Genomic DNA, 13,574 nt, shown 5'->3' on the forward strand with positions numbered 1-13,574 from the left:
TTGCTAGGTCTAAAGACCCTGGGGCCCGTTGTCTGGCGCAAACAACATTTCTGTGGGGTTTTCTGGCACCCCAGCATTTAGCCCCGTTTCACAACCACAGGAACTAACGATAGGACCCTACACAGTTGATTCCCCTTTGGTTTTGACTTCCACATGTGGCAAAAAATTGTTGGGTTTAGATCTATTAAAAAGATTACATGCCACCATATACTGTTCTCCTGATGGTGTTTACATCACTATGGGTCCCCCTACTACACATCCAGTATATTTAGCCTCCTCAGATCCAATTCCCCAGGAACTTCAGAATGTCCCTCCTGTTCTTTGGGCCCAAGATGATACTGATGTTGGCCTTTTGTCCATACCCCCCTTTTCTGTTACACTGAAGGAAAATGCTCGCCCTCCCCGACTTCCCCAATACAAAATACCCAAAGAAAGGGAAAGGGCATTACTCCAGATCATTTCTGAACTTGTTGACAAAGGTGTGGTTGAAGAGAGAAGAGGAAACGTGTGCAATAGCCCAATTTTGCCTGTCCTAAAATGCACCGATCCTTCCAAGTGCCCTGTTTATCGTTTTGTCATTGATTTGCGCGAGATAAACAAAATAGTAGTACCTCAGTTTCGTGTGGTCCCAGATATCACCACCCTAATTACTATGGTTCCCCCGTCTGCATGTTTTTTCTCTGTCATCGGCCTTTTTTAGTATACCAGTCGATGAACAGAGTAGGGATCTTTTTGGATTCTCATTGGCAGGACGGAGTTTCCGGTTCTGCAGAGCTCCACAAGGATATACAGAGAGCCCTTCAATTTATAGTCAGGTCCTCAAGGGCCAACTTGATTCCCTTTCCCTACATCAAGGTACAGCCCTACTCCAGTACGTTGATGATTTGCTTATAGCGGCAGACACCAAGGCGTTATGTAAAGAAGCTACAATTAAATTGCTCCTGCATCTGGCACAGTTCAATCACAGTTTCCCTCTCCAAACTCCAATATTGTCAACATGAGGTGACCTACTTAGGTTATCTCCTGTCGAAGGAGGGACGCCGCTTCACCCCTGAACGAATACAAAAAATCAGTAAGTTGCCCCCACCAAAAACGCAGAAAGAGGTATGTGCCTTTATTGGTATCACCTCCTACTGCCGCCAGTGGATACCCAATTTTTCTTTACTCATTAAACCTTTATTGAGCCTCACAATTAAAGATGATCCCCACCCATTCCCTTGTACAAATGAGTACCAGCATGCATTTGAAGAACTGAAAATAGCCCTGTGTTCGGCCCCGGTGCTAGGCACCCCTAGTTATCAGAAGCCCTTCACTCTTTTTGTACACAAGCATAATGGTTGTGCATTGTCAGTGCTAACACAGTGTTTTGGTGACAGACAACACCCCTGTGCATATTTTTCTGCAGTACTAGACCCTGTGGCCTGCGCACTACCCAGTTGCTTGAGAGCAGCAGCTGAAGCTGCCATATCCATTCGCCATTCTGCTGGCCTGGTCCGTGATACTACACTTACAGTTATGGTTCCTCACGCAGTTGACACTTTATTAAATAGGATAAAAACCCAACACCTTACTAGTGCACGTTTGTCCGGATATGAATTGACTCTCTTAGCCAGTCATATCACCATCCGCGGCTGCACTATGCTCAATCCAGCCACATTGCTACCCTTTGTTGATGACACTAATTCTGATCTGCATGATTGTGTTCTCCGGACGGAGGAAGAGACTAAAGGCCATGTGGATTTGACTGACACACCCCTAACTGACCCTGATGGTACCCTGTATGTGGATGGTTCTTGCTTCAAACTTCCTGATGGTAGCACAACTGCTGCCTATGCTATCACCATGTTACAGACAGTAGTGGAGAGTGAAAGAATACCTTACCAATCAGCCCAGGCTGCCGAGTTATTAGCACTAATAAGAGCCTATGAACTGAGTACAGGAATGGCCGTCAAAATCTACACTGACAGCCAATACGCCTTTGGAGTGGCCCATCATTTTGGGCGACTATGGGCTGAGAGGGGATTTTTTACTTCTCACGGTACTAAGATACAGCGTGGTCATCTGGTCAGCAGGCTGTTAGAAGCATTGACTCTTCCTTCAAAGATAGCTGTGGTCAAATGTAGCGCCCACAAGAAAGTAACTGATGACATAGGAAGGGGTAATGCATTTGCTGACCAGACTGCAAAGGTAACAGCTAAAGATGTCTCTGCCCGTATGTATGTAGCTAGCCCCTCAAACTGGGTACCGGAGAAAGGGATGCACAAGAACACTATTGAGAATGTGAAGGAAATACAGGCAGAGGCGACTAGAGAGGAAAAGGCTCTCTGGGAAGAGCAAACAGGCCTATTAAATGAGAATGACTGTTGGACGGATCTGTCTGAACAACAGCGATGGTTGTTACCCGATGCCTATGTTTTGCCAGTGGTCACTATGGCTCATGGCCCAGCACACATTAGTGCAAAAGGTATTTGCAGATTGCTACCTCAGGTATGGCAAAACAAACACATCCCAAAATATGCTGAGAGGTTAGTCAGGAATTGCATGATTTGTTTGATGCATAACCCGGGAAAAGGCACACCAACACCTGCTGGGAATTTTGCACCCCCATCTTACCCCTTCGAAGTGCTCCAAAAAGATTACATACAGATGGAAAGATACAACAATCTCCGATATGTCCTGGTAGTTGTGTGTGCCTTTAGTAAGTGGATCGAAGCCTACCCCCTTAAGGACAACACTGCTATAAGCACTGCCAAAATACTGTTGTAGGATTTTTTCCCCAGATTTGGGATGCCCAGAATTATCTGGAGCGACAACTAAAGCCACTTTACAGGGTAAATAATGAAGAAAATGTGTGTACGGATGGGGATAAGACAGAAATTCCATGTTGCCAATCACCCCCAGTCAGCAGGTTTGGTTGAGCGCCACAATAGAACACTGAAATTAACAAGCATTTACATTGCAATGGTTTCGCCTTTTGAAAAGTTTGAGCTATTGGCATTGTAAATGACAACATTTTTATTTATGTGTTGGTTTTGAAAATAAATAAATAAATGGCATTGTCATTTACAATGCCAATAGCTTAATCTCTCACAAATGCGAGACCTATAGCATTTGCAATGCAATAGGTCGCGTATTTACGTGAGTTTGAGCTAATGATATTGCAGATAAGTTCAAGTTCAAGTTCAAGTTCACGCATTTGTATAGCGCACTACTCACCCAGAGGGTCTCAAGGCGCTTGAGGGAGGGTGGGTGCATTACTTATCAATAGCCAGGTTTTTAGTTGCTTTCTGAAGGAGAGGTGGTTTTGTGTAAGTCGGAGGTGAGTGGGGAGAGAATTCCAGGATTTGGCCGCTAAGTAGGAGAAGGATCTTCCTCCCATGGTGGATCTGAGGATGTGCGGAATTGCGGCGAGGGCTTGATTGGATGATCGTAGTTGGCGGGTGGGTGTGTAGAAGGACAATCGTGTGTTGAGGCATTCGGGTCCTAGGTTGTAGAGGGCCTTGTGTGCGTGGGTGAGGAGACGGAACGTTATTCTCTTGTTGACGGGGAGCCAGTGGAGATCCTTCAGGTGACCGGAGATGTGAGCATGACGGGGAATGTCCAGTATGAGTCTGGCTGAGGTGTTTTAGATGCGTTGGAGTTTTTTCTGTAGTTTGGCTGTGGTCCCGGCGTAAAGGGTACTTCCATAGTCCAGTCGGCTGGTGACCAGTGCGTGGGTGACTGTCTTTCTTGTTTTGGTGGGGATCCAGCGGAAGATTTTTTTGAGCATGTGTAGGATGTTGAAGCATGAGGATGAGACGGCGTTGGCTTGTCTGGTCAGCGAGAGGGAGGAGTCTAGGATGAAGCCCAGGTTACGTGCGTGATCTGTAGGTATGGGTGCTGTACCCAGGGCTGGTGGCCACCATGAGTCGTCCCAGGCAGAGGGGGATGATCCTAAGATGAGGACTTCCGTTTTGTCTGAGTTAAGTTTTAAACAGCTGTTCTTCATCCATTCGGCTACTTCTTTCATTCCTTCGTGTAGATTGGTTTTGGCGGTGTTTGGGTCTTTGGTGAGGGAGAGGATCAGCTGGGTGTCGTCTGCGTAGGAGATGATGTTGAGGTTGTGTTGACGCGCGATGTATGAGAGGGGACTCATGTATACGTTGAAGAGGGTGGGGCTGAGTGAAGATCCTTGTGGTACACCACAGATGACTTCGGTGGCCTCTGATTTGAATGGGGGGAGGCGGACTCTCTGGGTTCTTCCGGCGAGGAATGAGATGATCCAGTCCAAAGCTTCCCCTTGTATTCCGACGTTGTTGAGGCGTTGTATGAGTGTGCTATGACATACTGTGTCGAAGGCGGCGGAGAGGTCGAGTAGGATGAGGGCTACTGTTTCTCCGTTGTCCAGTAGCGTTCGGATGTCGTCTGTAGCTGCGATGAGGGCGGTTTCGGTGCTGTGTTTGGCTCGGAAGCCGGACTGTGAAGGGTCGAGGGAGTTGTTGGATTCAAGGAAGGCGGCGAGCTGACTATTGACGGCTTTCTCAATGACTTTGGCAGGGAATGGGAGGAGTGAGATGGGGCGGTAGTTCTTAAGTTCAGAGGGGTCTGCTGTGGGTTTCTTCAGAAGGGCACTGAGTTCGGCATGTTTCCAGCTTTCCGGGAAGGTAGCGGAGTTGAAGGAACAGTTGATGACATCACGGAGATGGGGTGCGATGATGGAGTCTGCTTTGTTGAAGAGGTGGTGGGGACATGGGTGGTTTGGCGATCCTAAGTGAATGGAGTTCATCAGGCGGATGGTGTCTTCAGTGGTGATTGGGTTCCAGGCGAGAAGGTTGTGAGAGTGCTGTTTTAGTTCGGAGGGGGGTGGAGTGGGGTGTTCATCTGATTGGTTTTCAAAGCTGTTATGTATGTTGGCGATTTTGTTGTGGAAGAAAGAGGATAAAGAGTCGCAGAGGTCTTGGGAGGGAGTGATGTCGTTGGTGCCGGCGGTGGGGTTTGTAAATTCTTTGACGATGTTGAATAGTTCCTTGCTGTTGTGGGCGTTGTTGTCGAGTCGATTCTTGAATGCTGATTTCTTGGTGGATCGGATCAATTGGTGGTGTTTGCGGGTGGCGTCCTTGAAGGTGGTCAGGTTGTCAGAGGTTGGGTTTTTTCTCCAGGTTTTCTCGAGGGTACGACATAACTTCTTGGATTTTTTAAGGTCGTCGTTGAACCAGGGGGCCTTTTTGCTCCCTTGTTTGATATGATGGTTTTTCAAGGGTGCTAATACGTCAGCGCTGTGGGTGATCCATTGTGTGAGTTTGGTGGCAACTTGGTTTGGGTCTGATGATATGGCGGTAGGGTTTTGGTTTAGCGATGTGAAGAGTTGGTCGTTGGTGATTTTGTTCCAGTTTCTTCGAGGAATAGGTTGTGGGGGGTTGTGGGTCGTGGTCTTTTTGTAGCTGAAGTGAACGCAGCTGTGGTCCGTCCAATGGAGAGCTGTGGTGTGATCGAAGGAGATGTGTTTGCTGGAGGCGAAGATAGGGTCGAGCGTGTGTCCGGCAAGGTGGGTGGGGGTGTCAACAAGTTGTTTGAGTCCGAGATTGGCCAGGTTGTCCAGAAGGGTGGTGGTGTTGCTGTCGTTTCTTTTCCAGGTGGAAGTTGAGGTCTCCCAGTAGAATGTAGTTCTCGGAGGTGAGGGCATGTGGGCTGATGAAGTCTGTGATGTCTTCGTTGAATTGAGTGCGGGTTCCTGGTGGTCTGTAGATGAGGGTGCCTCTGAGTGTGGTCCTGGGGTCAGTGTGGATCTGGAAATAAAGGTGTTCGGCGGTCGCGAGGTTATCGTCGGAGCTGGTTGGGATTCGGATGGTGTTCTTATGGACGATGGCGATGCCTCCTCCTGTTTGGTTGGTGCAGTCTTTTTGGATGATCTTGTAAGCGTCCGGGATGGCTATGGCGATGTCGGGCGCTGATGAAGTGTTCATCCATGTTTCTGTAAGGAAGGCGATGTCCGGCGATGCAGTGTCGAGAAGGTCCCAGAGTTCAGTGGTGTGTCTGTGGACCGAGCGGGTGTTCAGCAGGATGCATTTCAGGTGGTTGGAGTTGGAGCTGTGTTTGGAGGTAGTTGATTTGGAGTGGGTCCTAGTGCAGGCGAACTTGCAGGAGTGGCAGGCGAATGGACCATGGGTGTGTCCTGGGGTAGCCTCGCAGCATTGTGGTGTGCGTCCCGGGTTAAGGGTCAAGAGGGTAGCGGCGTCATACGTAATGCGGGTGGAGTGGAATTTGCGAGGGCCAGGGGGTATGGTGCTGGGCGCGGTCCAGGCGCGGACGGGTGTAGACGGGCTTACCTTTGGCGCACCTTCGGCGCGCATAGGGCGCAACCGCTGCGCGATACCGCTGCACGCAGAAGCATCTGTCATATGCGGATGGTGGAGGGGGAGGGGCGAGGGCGGAGCAGCTGGGTGGCGGGAGCGGGGTGGAGGGCCGGGCTGGGAGGCACAACAAACAAACAACAAGATGGCTGCAAGCCACAAGTGGGAACAGGACGAGATTGGGCACGACCTTACTTAGGCAATCTCGACTGGGCAGCACAATCAGGCAACAATATGCAAAGCGAGTGGCACAGCAATAGATTATGGCACAGTACAATACAAATCACGGTCTGCTCATGAAGCGCTGCGATTATTCTAATCAGTGCGCTCAAGTCTGGCAATAAGCGTTACTATGGCAGTGCAAGGTTAGAAGCAGTGCGAGGCAAATTACAGCGCTACAATACCACGTGTGGGAGAGCAGGGAGCAGCGAGGGAGCGACCGCTTCAGAGAGGCTCCGGACGGTCACAGCGCTGAAGCTGCGAAGGTAGAGCCTACACTCTCTGTGGGAGGGCGGAGCAGCTGGGAGGCAGGAGCGGGGTGGAGGGCCGGGCTGGGAGGCACAACAAACAAACAACAAGATGGCTGCAAGCCACAAGTGGGAACAGGACGAGATTGGGCACGACCTTACTTAGGCAATCTCGACTGGGCAGCACAATCAGGCAACAATATGCAAAGCGAGTGGCACAGCAATAGATTATGGCACAGTACAATACAAATCACGGTCTGCTCATGAAGTGCTGCGATGATTCTAATCAGTGCGCTCAAGTTTGGCAATAAGCGTTACTATGGCAGTGCAAGGTTAGAAGCAGTGCGAGGCAAATTACAGCGCTACGATACCACGTGTGGGAGAGCAGGGAGCAGCGAGGGAGCGACCGCCTCAGAGAGGCTCCGGACGGTCACAGCGCTGAAGCTGCGAAGGTAGAGCCTACACTCTCTGTGGGAGGGCGGAGCAGCTGGGAGGCGGGAGCGGGGTGGAGGGCCGGGCTGGGAGGCACAACAAACAAACAACAAGATGGCTGCAAGCCACAAGTGGGAACAGGACGAGATTGGGCACGACCTTACTTAGGCAATCTCGACTGGGCAGCACAATCAGGCGTTTTATTTATGTTTCAAAAACCAAAACATAACTAAAAGGTCTCTCACACTGCTGTCTCTCACACACTGCTGCCTCTCATTCACCATGCTCTCCCACACACCATGCTCTCCCTAGAACACTCACACTGCTGTCTCTCACACTGCTGTCGCTCTCACACTGCTGTCTCTCCCACACACACACATGCAGAGAGCGACACACACACAGCCACACACACACATACAGAGAGCCACACACACAGCCACACACATACAGAGAGCCACACACTCACAGCCACATACAGAGAGCCACACACACAGCCACACACACACACACACACACATACAGAGAGCCATACACACACACACAGAGCCACACACACCCACCCAGCCACACACACACACACACACAGCCACACACACAGAGCCACACACACACACACAGCCACACACACACAGCCACAGTTTTCAGTAAGCTTTGATCCTTTTGAGTTAGAAACACATTATCTACAGATTATGCGCCAGATGAGGGATAATTATGCAAAATAAAGCAGAAGCAGCAAACACAGCATTGCATAATTCCAGTGGCCCTCCCCATGACCTACTATTATATTTGAACTCAAACTTTTTGATGGTTTCCCCCATCAACAACACTTTGCAAAAAATAGGCTCAACTAATATGCAATGTTACATGCAAGCCTGCTAGTCCTAGAATGCAACAAGCTGTTAACGGAAGGGTCATGACTGGCTAAAGTGTACCGTGGCAAGGGGCCCCTATGCGGGCCTCCCACCCTACAACCCGGGCTTCTCACGAGGCCTTTGATACTTGGAGTGGTCTGTGCCAGTACTTTTCAACAGGTGCAGATACTAGACGGACCACTGTCCATTAATATGTATGAGGGTGCATCCAGAGGCGCAACTAGAGCCAAATTTCAGGGGGGGCTGAACCTTTAATCAGTAGACAGAGTGGAGCTGCAGGGGCTCTTAGAAGGGGTGAAACAACTGCAAGGCCTAATTATCATTCAAATGGTCTTTTAAAGACCTGTAAAACGTTCGGGTGCGGCTCTGTGTGTGCCCGGGATCTGTCTCAACCCGGCTGCCACACACGACGGGGGGGGAGGGGGCTGAAGCCCGGTGAGTCCAATGGGTGTTGCGCGCCTGGGTGCACCCCATCACATACACACTTCGAGTTCATCCCGTGCCAGGCACTAGCAGCCCACACTATCCTGTTGTATTACTCCATTTTATGACATGGTCATTACTTTTCATCAATGTAAAAACAGAACACTGCAAGTACCACACTGCAAAGGAAAACGTGCAAACCACACTCCACGACAAGCAACAACCCGCGAGCGCTGCAGAACCTTTGGAGGATGGAAGTCCTCACAGCACGTGGTGCAGTGAAGCAATCAGCCAGGACCAGGCGGGCCTTTCATCCACCAGGCACTTCCCCATCGGGCTGGAGACCGTGGAAGCTCCAGAGAGAGGGAGAGAGAACCCGACTACAGAGGGATGGAGAGGAAAAGAATGGATGGAAAGAAACTGAGCGAGGAGATGACGTGAGCCGGGCTGGTTTTAGCATTTTCCCCCAGGGCTGCTTCGGTTCCCCAGTCCGGCCCTGCAATCTCCGGGTTGCAAAACTTCCTTTTGTGAAAAAAATACATAAATAAATACCTCCCACGATACACAAAGCTCGAGTTTGTTTCGTGGCAGGCGTGAGGTGCTTCTATTGTCTTTACAGTCTGGGATTTGCAATCTTTCGTTTATAATGTGGAATACAAGACGGAAACACCTCGAATCTATAGGCAATACATTTAGTCTGAGTTAACCAATCACAGCTGAGGTGAGGCGACCCAGAATGTCAGACAGAGGAAGAGAGAGAAATAAAATGCATGTACATAGACCCGAAGGTCTCCGGTGTCCAGAGCAAATCATGCATTAGAAGACTGTGTTCTCCTTTCCAAACTGAACTCTCTAAACCCCCTCCCCCCCTCGCCCCCCCTCCACCCGGTCCACCACAGCCCTAGTTCTTACGGTTGTCCAAAGTCCACAGAACACCGTGTTTCCAGCCCCGGGTGTTCATTTAACAAACCCGAAGCCGGAATCCATGCCCCTGTTGTCACCATGATGCTCCCAGCCTGCAGATACGCGGAAGCGAAGAGAAATCAAAAAGACTAACGGCGCCACATACAGGACCAGAACGCGAGGCGGACGCCACACACAGGAAGGATCTGGACGACACGATCGAGAGAGAGTCGCTGAAACACGAAGAAAAACAAGAAGCACGGGCACACGGACAGCTGGGGGGGGCGGGAACGGACAGCGGGAGGGGGGGCGGGAAGGCAAGGAAAAACAAGCACTCACCTGGACTTCCTCCGTCGGCGGTCGGCCGCGGAATGGCCAAAACAAACCTGGACGACAAAAAAAAATAAACCCCGCCTTAGGCCGCGATGACGATCAGAAAAGGGTGGAGAGGGAAGAAATCGTGGGAACGCCCACGAATCTGGTCCGGCCATGACGGACAGATCTCTGTTCCAATGGCTAGCCTCCATTTATGGAGCTAGCCAATGGAACAGAGGGTGGATTCCCAAGCCACATAGTTATTCTCATTAGGTTTTCGCCTGCGTGAAAAGCTGCGCAGTGCGCAGCTTTCACTTAGGCGTAACCTAAAAATGGCAAAGATCCAGTCTGACACAGGACTGTCTTGGCCGGACGCCCTGCCCCTTGCCCTCCTATCAACTAGAGCCATGGCACATTCTCGTACCGGACTATCTCCGTATGAAATAGTGTTTGGGTGGCCAGCAAATATTTGGGGAGTACCCTGCACAAAGAAATACTCTGACATTGAATACCCATTGTTGATTGATTATTTACATGAATTGACCACTAACCTACGTCTCATTCATCGTCAGGTACAAGATATCCTCCCACCCAAACCCTAGGGCCCTGGTCACCCCATCCAGCCAGGTGACTGGGTCTGCATCTGCAATTTCCAGAGGACAAAGAACTTGGAGCCGAGGTGGATGCCGCCCCAGCAAGTGTTGCTGGCTACCAGGTCTGCAGTGAAGGTGGCAGGAAGAAAAAATCCCATGCTTTGTACCCTTCAGTGACGCCAACATTGCCCGGGCTTCATCTGAACAAGAGGACGACAACATCCTGCAATCTGCCGTTCCTCCGCATCTGAGGTTGCGGGACACTCAACAGCCTGAGCCTTTGTTTCCTGATCAAACAACGCCAAGGTTCACCCGGTACAACCTCCGACCCAGAAAAAAGGACTGAAAAGACAAAGGTCTCTGCCCTCTGCTTGACATGGTCCGACTAATCGCTGCAGGGCTGTGATACATTGGCGTATTTTGACCGGAGCCGGTACAGCGGACCGGAACATGCCAATAGGACCGCTGGAATCACTGACTGGTGAAGCAACCACCAATCACAAGCAGCAACTAGGGAAAACCAAGTGAAGCAGACGATGAACAAAATGAACACTGAAAGCTTGAAGAGCAAAGAAATAAAGGAACAAGAGTACATAAAGACAATACATGGCCGGAACTCGATCTGTCTTATCGTACTAATGACTATTTCACTGGGACTGGTCTGCCTCGGATGGGTAATACACGCTGCCCTTGCAGCACCTGAGCCTCCTACCTCTACAGAATTGCCTCATCAACATGTGTCATTACACACCCATGAGAAGAACAGAAGCACAGGTTTCTTTAACAACACTTTCATTCAAATGTTACACCAGCACCAGCTTGTGGTGAACACAACAAACTGTTGGGTATGTGGGTTGCTGCCCCATACTGCAAGCACTGGGATGTCTCTGATTCCTGCTCCTTTTTCTTGAGCTGGTTCGGCCTACGGCTGGTACACTGTGTACTTTGATGCATTCCATTCAGGTGACACGTCCACTCGATCCCTGGGGAAGATCAGTAGCAGACAAGCATTCCGCCACATCATGGCTGCGGAGTAGCCAACCATGGGTAAAGATTCAGCAGAAAAGAATGAATATGAGAACACTCATGGGTCTTTTTATCCATCGAACATCTACAATGGTGGGGAAAGAAAAGACTGCCACCTCTCAGGCACCTCCCTGTCTACCCACATCCCGGACTATACTGCATGAAGAGCAGTGGAACAGTATGGGTGGGACAAAGTGACTGTGCCTACACACTTCAGATCAATGGTTCGACTCTCCCAGCTGTGGTGTCTTCGCTGAATACCTATTTTGTGTGTGGGAATAAGGCCTACACCTGGCTGCCCAAGTCTTGGGCAGGCACCTGTTACATTGCTTAGTTGCTTCCCCCCACCTACACAGCTGATGCAAAACACCACATCCAGAAGAGAAGTGTGGTTGATACTGAAGACACAGCTGGCCAAGAATTTGGTGACTTTGCTAAAGGGTTCCTCCCCTTTTGGGCCCCTATGGTCAACAGTCACAATCTCTGACATCTCACCGGGGTGGTAGAGGCCACCATCAACGCAACTGCCAGTGCCCTCAGTAACTTCACGGCTGAACTTCAAGCGGACCGTATCATGACTTTACAGAACAGAATGGCGCTTGACATAATACTGGCGGACCGTGGAGGAGTCTGCACATTGATCAAAACAAGTTGCTGCATTTACATACCTAATAATGCACCGACAGTTTATCAAGCAATCCAGAAGCTCCATAAGATTGCTTCCGACATCCATCAGGATGAGGGTTCATGGTCCTAACAGGCTGGTTTTGGAGCATTCTATCTCAGTGGGGATGGAAGATAATGATTTTCATTGCACTCCTTGCAGCCACATTTTTCTTTTGCTGCCTTTGTGTTCAATGAATGCCCGCGCTGTGTGGGCCCTGTGCCACCTCTTTGGCACACAAACAAGTGAATTCACACCATCACAATGCCATGATGATGATCGAGACAGAGGTCCAGGAGATTATGGACATTGACCTGGATGACGACTGATTGTGGCCTCTGCATGGCAAAAGGAGGGACTGTTTAACTGTAATTAAAATGACCCACGAGACTCCATTTTGTGTTGCCATGCTCCCGGCACCCTGATGAAGAATTGCTTTTCACGTCCCTGCTGAAGCTTGCTCAACCCCCCCGCTCCTTGTGGTCGAGCCAATTCCAAGAAGCTGCCTGTGTGCCCTGTGACTACACCATCTGGTCAAGGAAGCACGAGGTTGTGCCCTGTGACCACACCATCTGATCAAGGAAGCACGAGGCTGCGCCCTGTGACCACACAATTGAGCAAGGAAGCACAAGGCTGTGTACATTGTGCAATCAGAGACAGATGTCCCCTGGCCACGATTGCACCACAAGACTGACGAAGAACTTGTCAGATGAGGAACTTATCGAAATGAGGAACTTGTATTGTGCAAATGGGCGTGGCTAGTACTATAATAATGTTTACGCTGCGGATTGAAGCAGCAGTTACCGTAGAATTGTCTTTGTACCATTCTGGGACCCTGTCCTTGACTCGAGCTAATAAATAACTTACTTCCCTCCATGGCTGGTTGTCCTGGTCTCTTTGGTAATGTATGATTTAAGCAAGAAGAACCCGTAGATTCTAGGTGTCCCCTGCCCCGCTGGCTTTGACTCTCCTAGTGGGGAAGGGGTCTCCAAAAAGCCGGTTCTACAGTGTCATTCTTCATCGTATGAGCCTGACCCTCGTCAGATCGGCACTGCAATACCGGACAGGCACCCAAACCGGGGCTCTTTATGAGGGATCTTTTGTTCCTGCCGGTGGGTGCAGTGGGGGCTGGGGCCTAGTGTGTAGATTTGAGGTGTAGTGAATGTAAAATAGGTCAGTTAGTCCTAAAAATCTTTATTGGGAAAGTAAACTGCCTAGTATAAAAGAGTGAGAGGGGCACAGAAGTAGTATTGATGCATCTAGTGGTGAATGCCCAGCACTCAAGCGATCAACATGTTTCATGCCATTGTAGTCCTAAAGATCAGGGCACTTCCTCAGGATCGAATAAAATGCTATCTACACTACAGAGGTAAGTAAGATCCTACATACCCAAAACACAGGGGGTTGACCTGGTCTGTAAGTAAGATATACTTGAAACAGTGAGTCGGCGGTATAAAAAGGACACCAATTGGGTCCGTCGAATTAACGCTCCTTGCGTTAAGACCTACCCTGCCGCCGACACCGGTCCCAGGATGATTGTGTCTGGTTCA

The sequence above is a fragment of the Lissotriton vulgaris genome, chromosome 11 (assembly GCF_964263255.1).
Source record: "Lissotriton vulgaris chromosome 11, aLisVul1.2, whole genome shotgun sequence".
Lineage (NCBI taxonomy): Eukaryota > Metazoa > Chordata > Amphibia > Caudata > Salamandridae > Lissotriton > Lissotriton vulgaris.